The sequence below is a fragment of the Rattus norvegicus genome, chromosome 1 (genome assembly GCF_036323735.1).
Source record: "Rattus norvegicus strain BN/NHsdMcwi chromosome 1, GRCr8, whole genome shotgun sequence".
NCBI classification, from domain to species: Eukaryota; Metazoa; Chordata; class Mammalia; order Rodentia; family Muridae; genus Rattus; species Rattus norvegicus.
This window is the reverse complement of record NC_086019.1, coordinates 184,684,472-184,700,084: the sequence shown is the minus strand read 5'-3', so window position 1 is coordinate 184,700,084 and position 15,613 is coordinate 184,684,472. Positions and strand designations below refer to the sequence as shown.

Sequence of the window (15,613 nt, the reverse complement as noted above, 5' to 3'; positions counted from 1 at the left end):
CTCCATATTTCTAAATATATAATTGCAGGCTGCTTAGTTTATGATGTAACCAAATGGTGTGTCTTCCCTGGAATTCCTCTGGATTCCTTAGTTGCCTGTAGTTCTCTGTGTAGAGCTGAGGCTTCCTGGGCTCCTCCTACCCCTTCCACTTTGGTATGATTAATGTTGTTCTTGTTCAGCTCTTGTTTAGGAAGTCATGTTGGCAAGACCTTTGGAGTATAGCTTCTGAGATTCCTAGGAAACAGTCTCAGAGCAAAGTCCTGGTTCCTTTGCCTCTTCTAGTCTTTCTGCCCTCCAACCACCACCAGCCATCTGTAAGCAATACTGTACTTCGCTGGTTGTATCTAACTGAAACTTGCTTAAATCATCCTCAATACTGTCTTCTCATTATAACTAGCTTTTCATCAGTTCTTACTCCTTGGCCTTGGGTCTAATGCTGCAAACATTAAGAACTAGTAATCTCTATTTAAAATGTGCCTTGACTTTGGTCACCTTCCTGAGGACCATGTGTTTTGGGCACTTCCTCCATGTAGGGAAGTCCCACTTCTAACCCAACTCCACTCCTTTTGCTCGGGGACTGTGCCTTCTCTGCACAAATAGGAAAGCTCCAACCCCCTGCAGCCCAGACCCTGCCACTTGGGGAACCTCGAGTCCTGAGCCCAAGAAGCATGGACCCCAAGTAGCATCTGCTATTCCTGCTGTACCCCAGCCCCTTTCACAGACTTCTGAAGATTTGTATTATAAGCTTTACAGCCCTAGCTGAGCTGGGGCCACTTGTGAAACCCTATCCCCAGATCAAGACTACTCCAAATGCCATTCATTTGCTCTATAACCTGACAAGCTGGGGCAACAGCAAACAGAGATCCGAATGGCCACTCGAAGCTGGGACAGTTAGCCACCTATAAAATACTACAAAGGACATAACTCCTGATGTCTAGGTTCCACTACAACAAAACAAACAACATGAATAACTAAGACAATATGTCTCCTCCAAAAATTAGTTTCATAGTAATGGGTCCCAAGAAAAGCAGTCTAGGTACTGCACATAGCAATATTTCAAAATAGCAATTTCAATTATGTTCTGAATTATGGACTGAAGATGACAAAAACACAAACTGAATGAAATAAAGAAAATGATTCAAGATAAGAAAACAGAATTTAATAAAAAGAAATTTTGAAGAGAAGCCAAACAAAAATAAAACACAAAATGAAAACTCGAGTAAGTCAAATTACAAGCTCAATGGAAAGACTCACCAACACTATGGACCAACTGGGAGAGAGGGCGTCAGGATTTGAAGATAGATACAGGATTGGATTACTTGGTCAAAGACCATGTTAAACCAAAAACAAAACCAACAAAATCCTTTAATGCCATGTGCAGGAACTCTGGGACACAATTAAAAAGACCAAACCAACAAATCACAAATATAGAAGGAGAAGAAACCCAAAGTCACAGAAAATATTTTTAAGAAAATCATAGAAGAAAATGTCCCAAAATCTAAGGACTCAAATCCCTATCAAGATACAAGAGCATACAGAACACTAAATAGAAAGATCAGAAAAGAAACTCCCCACATAACACTCAAAACACTCAATGTACAGAACAAAGGACTTTCAAAACTGAAAGACCAAGCCACATATAAATACAGGGTCATCAGAAGAACATTTAACTTTTCAGTGGAGATTTTAAAAACCAGAAGGGTTTGGACTGATATTCTATAAGTTCTGAAATACCACAAATGCCAGCCAGACTTGGCTATTGCACCAAGAAAAGCTATCTATCATGAGCCAAAGAGAAAGAAAAACTTCCACCATAAAAATAGATGAAAGAAATTTACAACTGCTAAGCTAGCTCTACAAAGAATAATAATTGAAATACTTTGGCCTAAAGAGAAGGATAAGCACATTCAAAAGAGAACAGGGAATAAATAATTTCCGAACAGTTCATCAAGAGAGATCTTAGAAAACACTACAAACACAACGAAATGATGGGAATATACACTGTTCAACAATAATTCTTAACTGTAATGGTCACAATTCCCCAATAAAGAAATGCAGACTGACAGACTGGATTAGATAACAGGACCCATCTTTTTTGCTTTCTCCAAGAATCATATCTCACCATCAGTGATAGACTACCTTCTAGTAAAAACCAAGGAAAATAAACCCAACTAAGACACAAACAGGTGGGGTTGAGGATTTAGCTCAGTGGTAGAGCATTTGCCTAGCAAGCACAAGGCCCTGGGTTTGGGCCCCAGCTCTAGAGGGAAAAAAAAAAAAAAAAAAAAAAAAAAAAAAAAACAAACAGGCTTAACTATTCTAGTATCTGACCAAAATAAGACTCACATGAAAACTAGTCAGGGAAGGAGGATCACTTCATATTTATTCAAGAAAAAAATCACCAAGAGGATATCACAATTCTAAACTTATATGCACCAAGTGCAAGTGTGCCCAATTCTATGAAATAAATATAATTTGATTTATAACCAGATTGACTTCAACAAATTGACAGTGGATGAGCCCAATATCCACTTTCTCCAAAAGATAGGTCATTCAGATAAAAACTAAAGATAGAAATATTACAGTTAAATGATGTCACAAACCAAATGGATCTAACAGACATCTATAGATATTCAACCCAAACAGTAAAGATACAAGTTCTTCCTAGCCATTATTACAATGATAATTGCATCAAGAAAGCAAGCAAGAGGAAAATTTTAGAAATAAATAAAAATAAAGACACAGCATATGAAATTGATGGGACACAATGAAGGAATTTAAGAGGAAGTTTATAGCATTGTCTCCATCCAAAAAAAAAATTTTTTTTTGAACTAGAGAAAGAGCTCATCAGTTAAGAACACTAGCTGCTCTTGTAGAAGACTTGAGTTCAGTTCCCAGCACCCTCTCGGCAGCTCACAACTGTCAGTAACTCCGGTTCCAGAACATCCCACAGCCTCTTCTAACCTCTGCAGGCAGCTGACACACACATTTGATGCATACACAAACATGCAGGCAAAGAACTTAAAAACACACAAAAATAAATAACTCTTTTAAGTCTTTGTGAGAGAGCTCTGATTAATAACTTAATAATGCACTTGATGGCCTCGAGAAAACAAGTAGATAGAAGAGATAATTGAAACCAGGACTCAAAATAGTGAAATAGAAACAACCAACAAGGGCTGGAGAGATTGCTCAGCGGTTAAGAGCACTGACTGCTCTTCCAGAGGTCCTGAGTTCAATTCCCAGCAACCACATGGTGGCTCACAACCATCTGTAGTGGGATCCGATGCCCTCTTCTGGTGTGTCTGAAGAGAGTGACATTGTACTCATATAAATAAAACAAGTAAATTTTAGAAAAGAAAAGGGAGGTTTATTTAAAAAAAGAAGCAACAAACAAAAATTATATAAAGAACCAATAAAATAGAGTTGATTCTTTTAAAATATTAACAAGATTGACACACCTTTAACCAAATTAACTAAAAGAGAGAAAAGACCCAAATTAATAGAATTAAGAGTGACAATGAAGCCATTACAAGACACTTAGAACACTGAGAGAATCATAAAGACAAACGTAAAAAAACCCAAAGTCTCTATTCTAAGGCCAGGTGAGCTGGTGCACATCTTTAACCTTAACACTTGGAAGATATGAGGCAGGTGATCCCTGTGAGATCCAGGCCAGCCAGGGCTACAAAGAGAGATCCTGTCTTAACAAAACAGAGCAAAACAAATCTCTGCTCTACTAAGGAAAAATCTAAGAGAAATGGATGAATTTCTAATGTCTATGACTAGCCAAAGCTAAATCAATATGAAATAAATAATTTAAACAGACTCATAACAACCAATGAGATATGAACAGTAATTAAAAATCTTCTAACTTGGCCTGGAGAGATGCCTCAATGGTTAAGAGTGCTGGCTGGCTATTCTTATAGAGAACCCAGGTTCATTTCCCAGCATCCACATGGCAGTTCACAACTGTCTGTAACTCCAATTCCCTCACACCAATGCAATATATATATAGTCTCAACTTAAAAAAAGTGCCGGACCAGATGGCTTCAGCACAGAATTCTACCAGACCTTCCAAGAACTAACACCAGCATTCCTCAAATTACTCTATAAAACAGAAAAGGAACACTTGAACATTCTTTTTATGAAACCGGTATAAAGTATAGCAAAACCAGAAAAAGACCAAACAAAAAGAGAAAATTGTAGGTCTCTTTCTGATGAACATAGACACAAAAATTCTCAGTAAAATACTTGCAGGAAGACAAATTCAGGAACGATTAAAATATCATCAACTATGATCTAGTCAATTTCATTCCAGAGATGCAGAGATAGATGGTTCAAGACAGATGCAGAAAAAGCTTTCTACAAAATTTAATATCCCTCATGATAAAAGTGTTAGAGGATATAGGAATGAGAAATATGTCTCAACATAATAAAGACAGGTGCGGTACAAGGCTATTCTCAGGGCTAAAGTTGCCACCCACTTCAGGAGTTCCACTGGATCTGCTCCCCAGAGCATCACAGCTGGGGTTGTTGACTGTGCACAAGACCTGCACCAGAGTAGCCAGCTACCCCTCCCTGACTGCACATGGCCTCAGGGTCTCTAGGAAGGGCTAGATGATATAGGCAGGAAAGTATTAGGGGAGCAGACTCCATTTATGTAGCCATGAGGGAGTCAACATTCGTGGTGGGTGGAGACTTTGTGGCTACTTTAAAGTCACTCATGTTCTTACTCCAAACCTCTAAGCCACTGACTGCTCTGTCTGTAGGTAAGCAATAAACTCACTGCTTCCACAAAGTAAACTTTGGTGACTTTTGCACCGTGGTGTGCCACTGAGACTGTGGGAGGAGCAGGCAGACACTGTTGTCTTCCATGGGAATGCATTGCACCACCAGTATCTCATGAGTCCGCAGCCAACACCACGCTCAGCAGAGGAGTCTCAGAGCATTTCCACTAAAGTCAAGAATAGGATAAGGATGTCCGATTTCTTCACTCGTGCTCAACACATACTTGAAACCTTGAACAATAAAAAAAGTGAAGGTGATAAAAGGGAAAATAAATAGGGAGAAGTCAAACCATCCTTATTTGCAGATATGATTCTATTCATAAAAGACCCAAGACTCCATCAGAAAACTGCTACAGGTGATAAAACTCATTCAGCAAAGAAGCAGGACCATTCTGTACAAACTTAACATAGAAAAGATTGCTAGCTTTTCTATAAGCTGACAACCAACAACAGGGAAGTGACACATTCACAACAGCGTAAGAACAAACAAACAAAAACAACAAAACAAACAAAAAATCCAATAAAACCTGTGATAAATCTAGCCAAGGATATGAAAGACTTGTATAGTGAAAAATTTACGATACTGAAGAAAGAAAATGGAGAATATATGAGAAGAGAACAGAAAATGGAAAGACTTCTCACACTCATAGATTGGTAGGATTAATATACTGCGAATACAGCCATCCTATTAAAAACAATCCACAGATTCAGCACAATTCCATCAAATTCCAAAATAATTATTTACAGGAACTGAAGCAGTAATTTTAAGTTTCTTACGGAAACACAAGGACAACCAAAACAGTCCTGAAGAGTAAGCATTGGGTGGTACCACCATCCGGGTTTCATGTTATACTACAGCACAGAAAAGAGAATAAAACCAGCACACTGCTACACTACTGGCATAAAAACAGATACACTGATCAGTGGAACAGAATTGAGAACCCAGACATAAGTCACTTATACACTGGAAAACACGCAGCATTTTCAACAAATGGTTCTGGTTAAACTGTGTATCTTCTTAAAGAAAAATGAAACAATTCCAAATGGACCAAGGACCTCAATATAAGACCCGATATACTAGATCTGTTAGGGGATACACTTCAATTTGTCATAGGAAAAGACTTTCCAGACAAGACTCCTGTAGTGCAGAAACTAAGACCAGCGTTTAACAAATGGGATCTCATAAAACAAACAAAAACCTCTTTGTACACAGCAAAGGATGTCATCACAAAGTGGCAGCCAACAGAATGGGGGAAAATCTTTACCATCCATATATCTGACAGAGGATTAGTGTCTAAAATATAAAAAAAAAACCCTAAAAACAAGAAAACAAATAATCCTATTAAATATTGGGATGTAGAACTAAACAGAGTTCTCAAGAGAAGAAATAGAAATGGCTAAGAGCATTGAAGGAAGAGGAGGAGGAGAGGAAGAAGAGGAGAAAGAAGAGGTAGAGGAGGAAGCAGAGAAGCTCAACATCCTTAAGGCCAGAGAAATGCAAATTACAACTACTTTAGGACCACTCAGAATGGCTAACATCAAAAAATAAAATGACAGCAAATGCTGGTGTGGATGTACAGAAAGGGGAACACTTAGCTGCCACTGGGTTTAAAGACTGGTGTGTCCACTATAGAAATCAGGGTGGAGATTTTTCAAAAAAGCTAGAAATAGACCTACCATGTGGTCTAGTTATATTACTCTTGTGCATATACCCAAAGGGCTCTATGTCCTACTACAGAGATGCTTACTTATCCTTGTTCATTGCTGCTGTATTCACAATAGCCAGAAAATGCAAATAACTTAGATGTAAATCAACTGATGAATGGATAAAGAAAATGTGGTACATTTATACAACAAAGTATTATGCAGCTGTTAAGAAAACAGAGATTAGCGCCCCAGACACGGCTGGAACCTGAAGGGACCTGATCAACAGTTCTCTGCACCCAAATCGGGTGGGAGGGGGAGCTAAACCTTCAGAGACGCAGACACGCCGGGGAAGCCAGAAGAGACTACACTCTGACCATATTTCTGACTCCAGAGGAAAACACCTAACACCATCTGGGACCCCGGTGTACAAGGGCTCCCGGAAAAGGCAGCACAGGCCCTCGTGGATTGCTGCCCTCACAGAGAGCTCATAAGCAACACCCCACGAGCAAACTTGAGCCTCAGGACCATAGGTAACACCAACTTTTCTGCTCCAAGCGACCTGCCTGGTGAACTCAGGACACAGGCCCACAGGAACAGCTGAAGACCTGTAGATAAGAAAAACTACACGCCCGAAAGCAGAACACTCTGCTCCCATAACTGGCTGAAAGAAAACAGGAAAACAGGTCTACAGCACTCCTGACACATAGGCATATAGGACAGTCTAGCCACTGTTAGAAATAGAACAAAGTAACACCAGAGATAATCTGATGGCGAGAGGCAAGCGCAGGAACCCAAGCAACAGAAACCAAGACTACATGGCATCATCGGAGCCCAATTCTCCCACCAAAGCAAACACTGAATATCCAAACACACCAGAAAAGCAAGATCTAGATTTAAAATCATATTTGATCATGATGCTGGAGGACTTCAAGAAAGACATGAAGAACTCCCTTAAAGAAACGCAGGAAAACATAAACAAACAAGTAGAAGCCTACAGAGAGGAATCACAAAAATCCCTGAAAGAATTCTAGGAAAACACAATCAAACAGTTGAAGGAATTAAAAATGGAAATAGAAGCAATGAAGAAAGAACACAGGGAAACAACCCTGGATATAGAAAACCAAAGGAAGAGACAAGGAGCCGTAGATACAAGCATCACCAACAGAATACAAGAGATAGAAGAGAGAATCTTAGGAGCAGAAGATTCCATAGAAATCATCGACACAACTGTCAAAGATAATGTAAAACGGAAAAAGCTACTGGTCCAAAACATACAGGAAATCCAGGACTCAATGAGAAGATCAAACCTAAGGATAATAGGTATAGAAGAGAGTGAAGACTCCCAGCTCAAAGGACCAGTAAATATCTTCAACAAAATCATAGAAGAAAACTTCCCTAACCTAAAGAAAGAGATGCCCATAAGCATACAAGAAGCCTAAAGAACTCCAAATAGATTGGACCAGAAAAGAAACTCCTCCTGTCACATAATAGTCAAAACACCAAATGCACAAAATAAATAAAGAATATTAAAAGCAGTAAGGGAAAAAGGTCAAGTAACATATAAGGGCAGACCTATCAGAATCACAGCAGACTTCTCGCCAGAGACTATGAAAGCCAGAAGGTCCTGGACAGATGTCATACAGACCCTAAGAAAACACAAATGCCAGCCCAGGTTACTGTATCCTGCAAAACTCTCAATTAACATAGATGGAGAAACCAAGACATTCCATGACAAAACCAAATTTACACTATATCTTTCTACAACTCTATTTATTACCAGACAATAAATGGTAAAGCCCAACATAAGGAGGAAAGCTACACCCTAGAAAAAGCAAGAAACTAATAGTCTTGGCAACAAAACAAAGAGCAGAAAAGCACACAAACATAACCTCACATCCAAATATGAATATAACAGGAAGCAATAATCACTATTCCTTAATATCTCTCAACATCAATGGTCTCAACTCCCCAATAAAAAGACATAGATTAACAAACTGGATGCACTGGAGGACCCTGCATTCTACTGCCTACAGGAAACACACCTCAGAGACAAAGACAGACACTACCTCAGAGTGAAAGGCTGGAAAACAACTTTCCAAGCAAATGGTCAGAAGAAGCAAGCTGGAGTAGCCATTCTAATATCACATAAAATCAATTTTCAACTAAAAGTCATCAAAAAAGATAAGGAAGGACACTTCATATTCATCAAAGGAAAAATCCACCAAGATGAACTCTCAATCCTAAATATCTATGCTCCAAATACAAGGGCACCTACATACATAAAAGAAACCTTACTAAACCTTACTAAACTTTACTAAAGCTCAAAACACACAATGCACCTCACACAATAATAATACGAGATTCAACACCCAACTCTCAACAATGGACAGGTCATGGAAACAGAAATTAGACAGAGACGTAGACAGACTAAGAGAAGTCATGAACCAAATGGACTTAACAGATATTTATAGAACATTCTATCCTAAAGGAAAATGATATACATGCTTCTCAGCACCTCATGGTACTTTCTCCAAAATTGACCATATAATTGGTCATAAAACAGGCCTCAACAGATACAGAAAGATAGAAATAATCCCATGTGTCCTATCAGACCACCACGGCCTAAAGCTTGTCTTCAATAACAATAAGGGAAGAACGCCCACATATACATGGAAGTTGAACAATGCTCTACTCAATGATGACCTGGTCAAGGAAGAAATAAAGAAAGAAATTAAAGACTTTTTAGAATTTAATGAAAATGAAGGTACAACATACCCAAACTTATGGGACACAATGAAAGCCGTGCTAAGAGGAAAACTCATAGCTCTGAGTGCCTGCAGAAAGAAACAGGAAAGAGCATATGTCACCAACTTGACAGCACAGCTAAAAGCTCTAGAACAAAAAGAAGCAAATACACCCAGGAGGAGTAGAAGGCAGGAAATAATCAAACTCAGAGCTGAAATCAACCAAGTAGAAACAAAAAGGACAATAGAAAGAATCAACGGAACCAAAAATTGGTTCTTTGAGAAAATCAACAAGATAGATAAACCCTTAGCCTAACGAGAGGACATAGAGACTGTGTCCAAATTAACAAAATCAGAAATGAAAAGGGAGACATAACTACAGAATCAGAAGAAATTAAAAAAATCATCAGATCTTACTACAAAAGCCTACATTCAACAAAACTTGAAAATCTGCAGGAAATGGACAATTTCCTAGACAGATACCAGGTACCGAAGTTAAATCAGGAACAGATAAACCAGTTAAACAACCCCATAACTCCTAAGGAAATAGAAGCAGTCATTAAAGGTCTCCCAACCAAAAAGAGCCCAGGTCCAGACGGGTTTAGTGCAGAATTCTATCAGACCTTCATAGAAGACCTCATACCAATATTATCCAAACTATTCCACAAAATTGAAACAGATGGATCACTACCGAATTCCTTCTATGAAGCCACAATTACTCTTATACCTGAACCACACAAAGACCCAACAAAGAAAGAGAACGTCAGACCAATTTCCCTTATGAATATCGACGCAAAAATACTTAATAAAATTCTGGCAAACCGAATCCAAGAGCACATCAAAACAATCATCCACCATGATCAAGGAGACTTCATCCCAGGCATGCAGGGATGGTTTAATATATGGAAAACCATCAACGTGATCCAAACTGAAAGAACAAAACCACATGACCATTTCATTAGATACTGAGAAAGCATTTGACAAAATTCAACACCCCTTCACGATAAAAGTCCGGGAAAGAATAGGAATTCAAGGCCCATACCTAAACATAGTAAAAGCCATATACAGCAAACCAGTTGCTAACATTAAACTAAATGGAGAGAAACTTGAAGCAATCCCACTAAAATCAGGGACTAGGGACTAGACAAGGCTGCCCACTCTCTCCCTACTTATTCAATATAGTTCTTGAAGTTCTAGCCAGAGCAATCAGACAACAAAAGGAGATCAAGGGGATACAGATTGGAAAAGAAGAAGTCAAAATATCACTATTTGCAGATGATATGATAGTATATTTAAGTGATCACAAAAGTTCCACCAGAGAACTACTAAAGCTGATAAACAACTTCAGCAAAGTGGCTGGGTATAAAATTAACTCAAATAAATCAGTTGCCTTCCTCTATACAAAAGAGAAACAAGCCGATAAAGAAATTAGGGAAACGACACCCTTCATAATAGACCCAAATAATATAAAGTACCTCGGTGTGACTTTAACCAAGCAAGTAAGAGATCTGTACAATAAGAACTTCAAGACTCTGAAGAAAGAAATTTAAGAAGACCTCAGAAGATGGAAAGATCTCTCATGCTCATGGATTGGCGGGATTAATATAGTAAAAATGGCCATTTAACCAAAAGCAATCTACAGATTCAATGCAATCCCCATCAAAATACCAATCCATTTCTTCAAAGAGTTAGACAGAACAATTTGCAAATTCATCTGGAATAACAAAAAACCCAGGATAGCTAAAACTATCCTCAACAATAAAAGGACTTCAGGGGGAAACACTACCCCTGAACTCAAGCAGTATTACAGAGCAATAGTGATAAAAACTGGATGGTATTGGTACAGAGACAGACAGACAGACCAATGGAACAGAACTGAAGACCCAGAAATGAACCCACACACCTATGGGCACTTGATTTTTGACAAAGGAGCCAAAACCATCCAATGGAAAAAAGATAGCATTTTCAGCAAATGGTGCTGGTTCAACTGGAGGTCAACATGTAGAAGAATGCAGATCGATCCATGGTTATCACTCTGTACAAAGCTTAAGTCCAAGTGGATCAAGGACCTCCACATCAAACCAGATATACTCAAACTAATAGAAGTAAAACTAGGGCAGCATCTCGAACACATGGGCACTGGAAAAAATTTCCTGAACAAAACACCAATGGCTTATGCTCTAAGATCAAGAATCGACAAATGAGATTTCATAAAACTGCAAAGCTTCTGTAAGGCAAGGGACACTGTGGTTAGGACAAAATGGCAACCAACAGATTGGGAGAAGATCTTTACCAATCCTACAACAGATAGAGGCCTTATATCCAAAATATACAAAGAACTCAAGAAGTTAGACCACAGGGAGACAAATAACCCTATTAAAAATGGGATTCAGAGCTAAACAAAGAATTCACAGCTGAGGAATGCCGAATGGCTAAGAAACACCTAACGAAACGTTCAACATCTTTAGTCATAAGGGAAATGCAAATCAAAACAACCCTGAGATTTCATCTCACACCAATGAGAATGGCTAAGATCAAAAACTCAGGTGACAGCAGATGCTGGCGAGGATGTGGAGAAAGAGGAACACTCCTCCATTGTTGGTGGGATTGCAGACTGGTACAACCATTCTGGAAATCAGTCTGGAGGTTCCTCAGAAAATTGGACATTGAACTACCTGAGGACCCAGCTATATCTCTCTTGGGCATATACACACAAGATGCCCCAACATAAAACAAAGACACGTGCTCCACTATGTTCATAGCAGCCTTATTTATAATAGGCAGTAGCTGGAAAGAACCCAGATGCCCTTCAACAGAGGAATGGATACAGAAAATGTGGTACATCTACACAATGGAATATTACTCAGCTATCAAAAACAATGCCTTTATGAAATTCATAGACAAATGGTTGGAACTGGATATCATCCTGTGTGAGGTAACCCAATCACAGAAAAACACACATGGTATGCACTCATTGATAAGTGGCTATTAGCCCAGATGCTTGAATTACCCTAGATGCACAGAACACATGAAACTCAAGACGGATGATCAAAATGCGAATGCTTCACTCCTTCTTTAAAAGGGGAACAAGAATACCCTTGGCAGGGAATAGAGAGGCAAAGATTAAAACAGAGACAGAAGGAACACCCATTCAGAGCCTGCCCCACATGTGGCCCATACATATACAGCCACCCAATTAGACAAGATGGATGAAGCAAAGAAGTGCAGGCCGACAGGAGCCGGATGTAGATCTCTCCTGAGAGACACAGCCAGAATACAGCAAATACAGAAGCGAATGCCAGCAGTAAACCACTGAACTGAGAACAGGACCCCCGTTGAAGGAATCAGAGAAAGAACTGGAAGAGCTTGAAGGGGCTCGAGACCCCATATGAACAACAATGCCAAGCAACTAGGGCTTCCAGGGACTAAGCCACTACCCAAAGACTATACATGGACTGACCCTGGACTCTGACCTCATAGGTAGCAATGAATAGCCTAGTAAGAGCACCAGTGGAAGGGGAAGCCCTTGGTCCTGCTAAGACTGAACCCCCAGTGAATGTGATTGTTCGGGGGAAGGCGGTAATGGGGGGAGGATGGGGAGGGGAACAATCATATAGACGGGGAGGCGGAGCGCTTAGGGGGATGTTGGCCAGCAAACCAGGAAAGGGAATAACAATCGAAATGTAAATAAGAAATACTCAAATTAATAAAGAAAAAAAAAGAATGTAAAAAAAAAAGAAAAGAGAGATTAGCAATAAATGGTTGGAACTGGAGCTAGTAGTTCTAAATGTTATGAGAGGGGAGGGGAAGGATCTGGAGGGAAGAAATGGGGGATTGACTTTATTAAAATATACACATATCTGAAATTCTCATAGTTTTGGTTTTTTGTCAGGGAAGTCCTAGGACTATTGGAAAGGAAAGCACTGAACTTCTTTTTTTCGGAGCTGGGGACCGAACCCAGGGCCTTGCGCTTCCTAGGTAAGCGCTCTACCACTGAGCTAAATCCCCAGCCCCAGCACTGAACTTCTTAATCAATGAGCTTAAAGCTCAAGAACTCATGGCATCAAAATAAACTGGCGCCATTCAATAAAGATGAATAAGACTTGCATTCCGGGTAAGAACAACGCAGTAGGAAAGCTTGTCTTCACACTACCAGGCCTTGAAGCTCTTAGCATCTAACAGCCAGAGAACTCAGTAAGCAAGGCTTAGCGCAGTGTCTATACTCATGTTTCTAGAAATGTTCAAGGGTGTTGGTCATTTTCCCAAGGATGGCATATTCTGCTTGAACAGGATTGACAGGTGATGTGGGCAGCGAGTTAAGAAATTATAATTTCTTATGCTCTCTAATCTGAACGCAGATATATTCGTACAATTTCATCCTGGGATAAAAAGATTTGTCTAATATTATAAACTTCTAAAATGTTTACACAAATTGAAGTAAAATGTACTAAATTGTATTGTTATATAATTTGAAATCTAATTATGCAGAGATTTGAACAGATGCTGTGGATCTAGAAGAAATGAGAACACAGGAAAAACAAAAAAAGGTAGACATTATGACTATACCATAGAATTAAGACTAAGTTGAAACTACTCAGATAGAAAGGTAGACTTTAAATTACAGTGTCTACATCACACTTGACACAGTTCTGTGGAGGAATTTGTAAGATTACATTGGTTACCCGCTATGATGAATTTGGCAGAAATAATCCATTTGATTCACCTAATGAGCAACTTCCATCTAAGACAGCTATGTACGACTGGTAACAACGACTGCTGACGACGAGAGAAAACCCAATAATCTGGTAGGTCAAAGAGTCGAATGGTCAGAAAACAACTACGGAATCACTTGTAAAACACTGTAAAGAATCACAAAAAGGCTCAGCATGAATGATGCAATGGCCTCCAATCTTTTTGTTTTCTAAAGATTTATTTATTTTATGTATGTAAGTACACTGTAGCTGTCTTCAGACACACCAGAAGAGGCATCAGATCCCATTACAGATGGTTGTGAGCCACCATGTGGTTGCTGGGATTTGAACTCAGGACCTCTGGAAGAGCAGTCAGTGCTCTTTTTTTTTTTTTTTTTTTTTTCCGGAGCTGGGGACTGAACCCAGGGCCTTGCGTTTGCTAGGCAAGCACTCTACCACTGAGCTAAATCCCCAACCCCTGCAGTCAGTGCTCTTAACCACTGAGCCATCTCTCCAGCCCCCAGTGGCCTCCAATCTTTTTTTTTTCTCTTCTATTTTTTTTTTAATTAACTTGAGTATTTCTTATTTACATTTCGAATGTTATTCCCTTTCCCGGACAAACATCCCCCTAATCCCCCCCTCCCCTTCGTTATGGGTGTTCCCCTTCCCACCCTCTCCCCATTGCCGCCCTCCCCCAAACAATCACGTTCACTGGGGGTTCAGTCTTAGCAGGACCAAGGGCTTCCTCTTCCACTGGTGATCTTACTAGGATATTCATTGCTACCTATGAGGTCAGAGTCCAGGGTCAGTCCATGTATAGTCTTTGGGTAGTGGCTTAGTCCCTGGAAACTCTAGTTGCTTGGCATTGTTGTTCATATGGGGTCCCGAGCCCCTTCAAGCTCTTCCAGTTCTTTCTCTGATTCCTTCAACGGGGGTCCTATTCTCAGTTCAGTGTTTTGCTGCTGGCATTCGCCTCTGTATTTGCTGTATTCTGGCTGTGTCTCTCAGGAGAGATCTACATCCGGCTCCTGTCGGCCTGCACTTCTTTGCTTCATCCATCTTGTCTAATTGGGTGGCTGTATATGTATGGGCCACATGTGGGGCAGGCTCTGAATGGGTGTTCCTTCTGTCTCTGTTTTAATCTTTGCCTCTCTATTCCCTGCCAAGGATATTCTTGTTCCCCCTTTTAAAGAAGGAGTGAAGCATTCACGATTTGATCATCCGTCTTGAGTTTCATGTGTTCTGTGCATCTAGGTTAATTCAAGCATTTGGGCTAATAGCCACTTATCAATGAGTGCATACATGTGTGTTTTTCCGTGATTGGGTTACCTCACACAGGATATTTTCCAGTTCCAACCATTTGTCTATGAATTTCATAAAGGCATTGTTTTTGATAGCTGAGTAATATTCCATTGTGTAGATGTACCACATTTTCTGTATCAATTCCTCTGTTGAAGGGCATCTGGGTTCTTTCCAGCTTCTGGCTATTATAAATAAGGCTGCGATGAACATAGTGGAGCACGTGTCTTTTTTATATGTTGGGGCATCTTGTGTGTATATGCCCAAGAGAGGTATAGCTGGATCCTCAGGTAGTTCAATGTCCAATTTTCTGAGGAACCTCCAGACTGATTTCCAGAATGGTTGTACCAGTCTGCAATCCCACCAACAATGGAGGAGTGTTCCTCTTTCTCCACATCCTCGCCAGTATTTGTTGTCACCTGAGTTTTTGATCTTAGCTATT

The 15,613-nt window shown here is 39.8% G+C and overlaps 1 protein-coding gene across 1 annotated transcript in view; it reads right to left on the bottom strand.

Moving 5' to 3' along the window:
* Mosmo (modulator of smoothened) overlaps positions 1 to 15,613 on the bottom strand; it is a 70,836-nt gene that overhangs the window by 19,736 nt on the left and 35,487 nt on the right. The window lies entirely within an intron of this gene.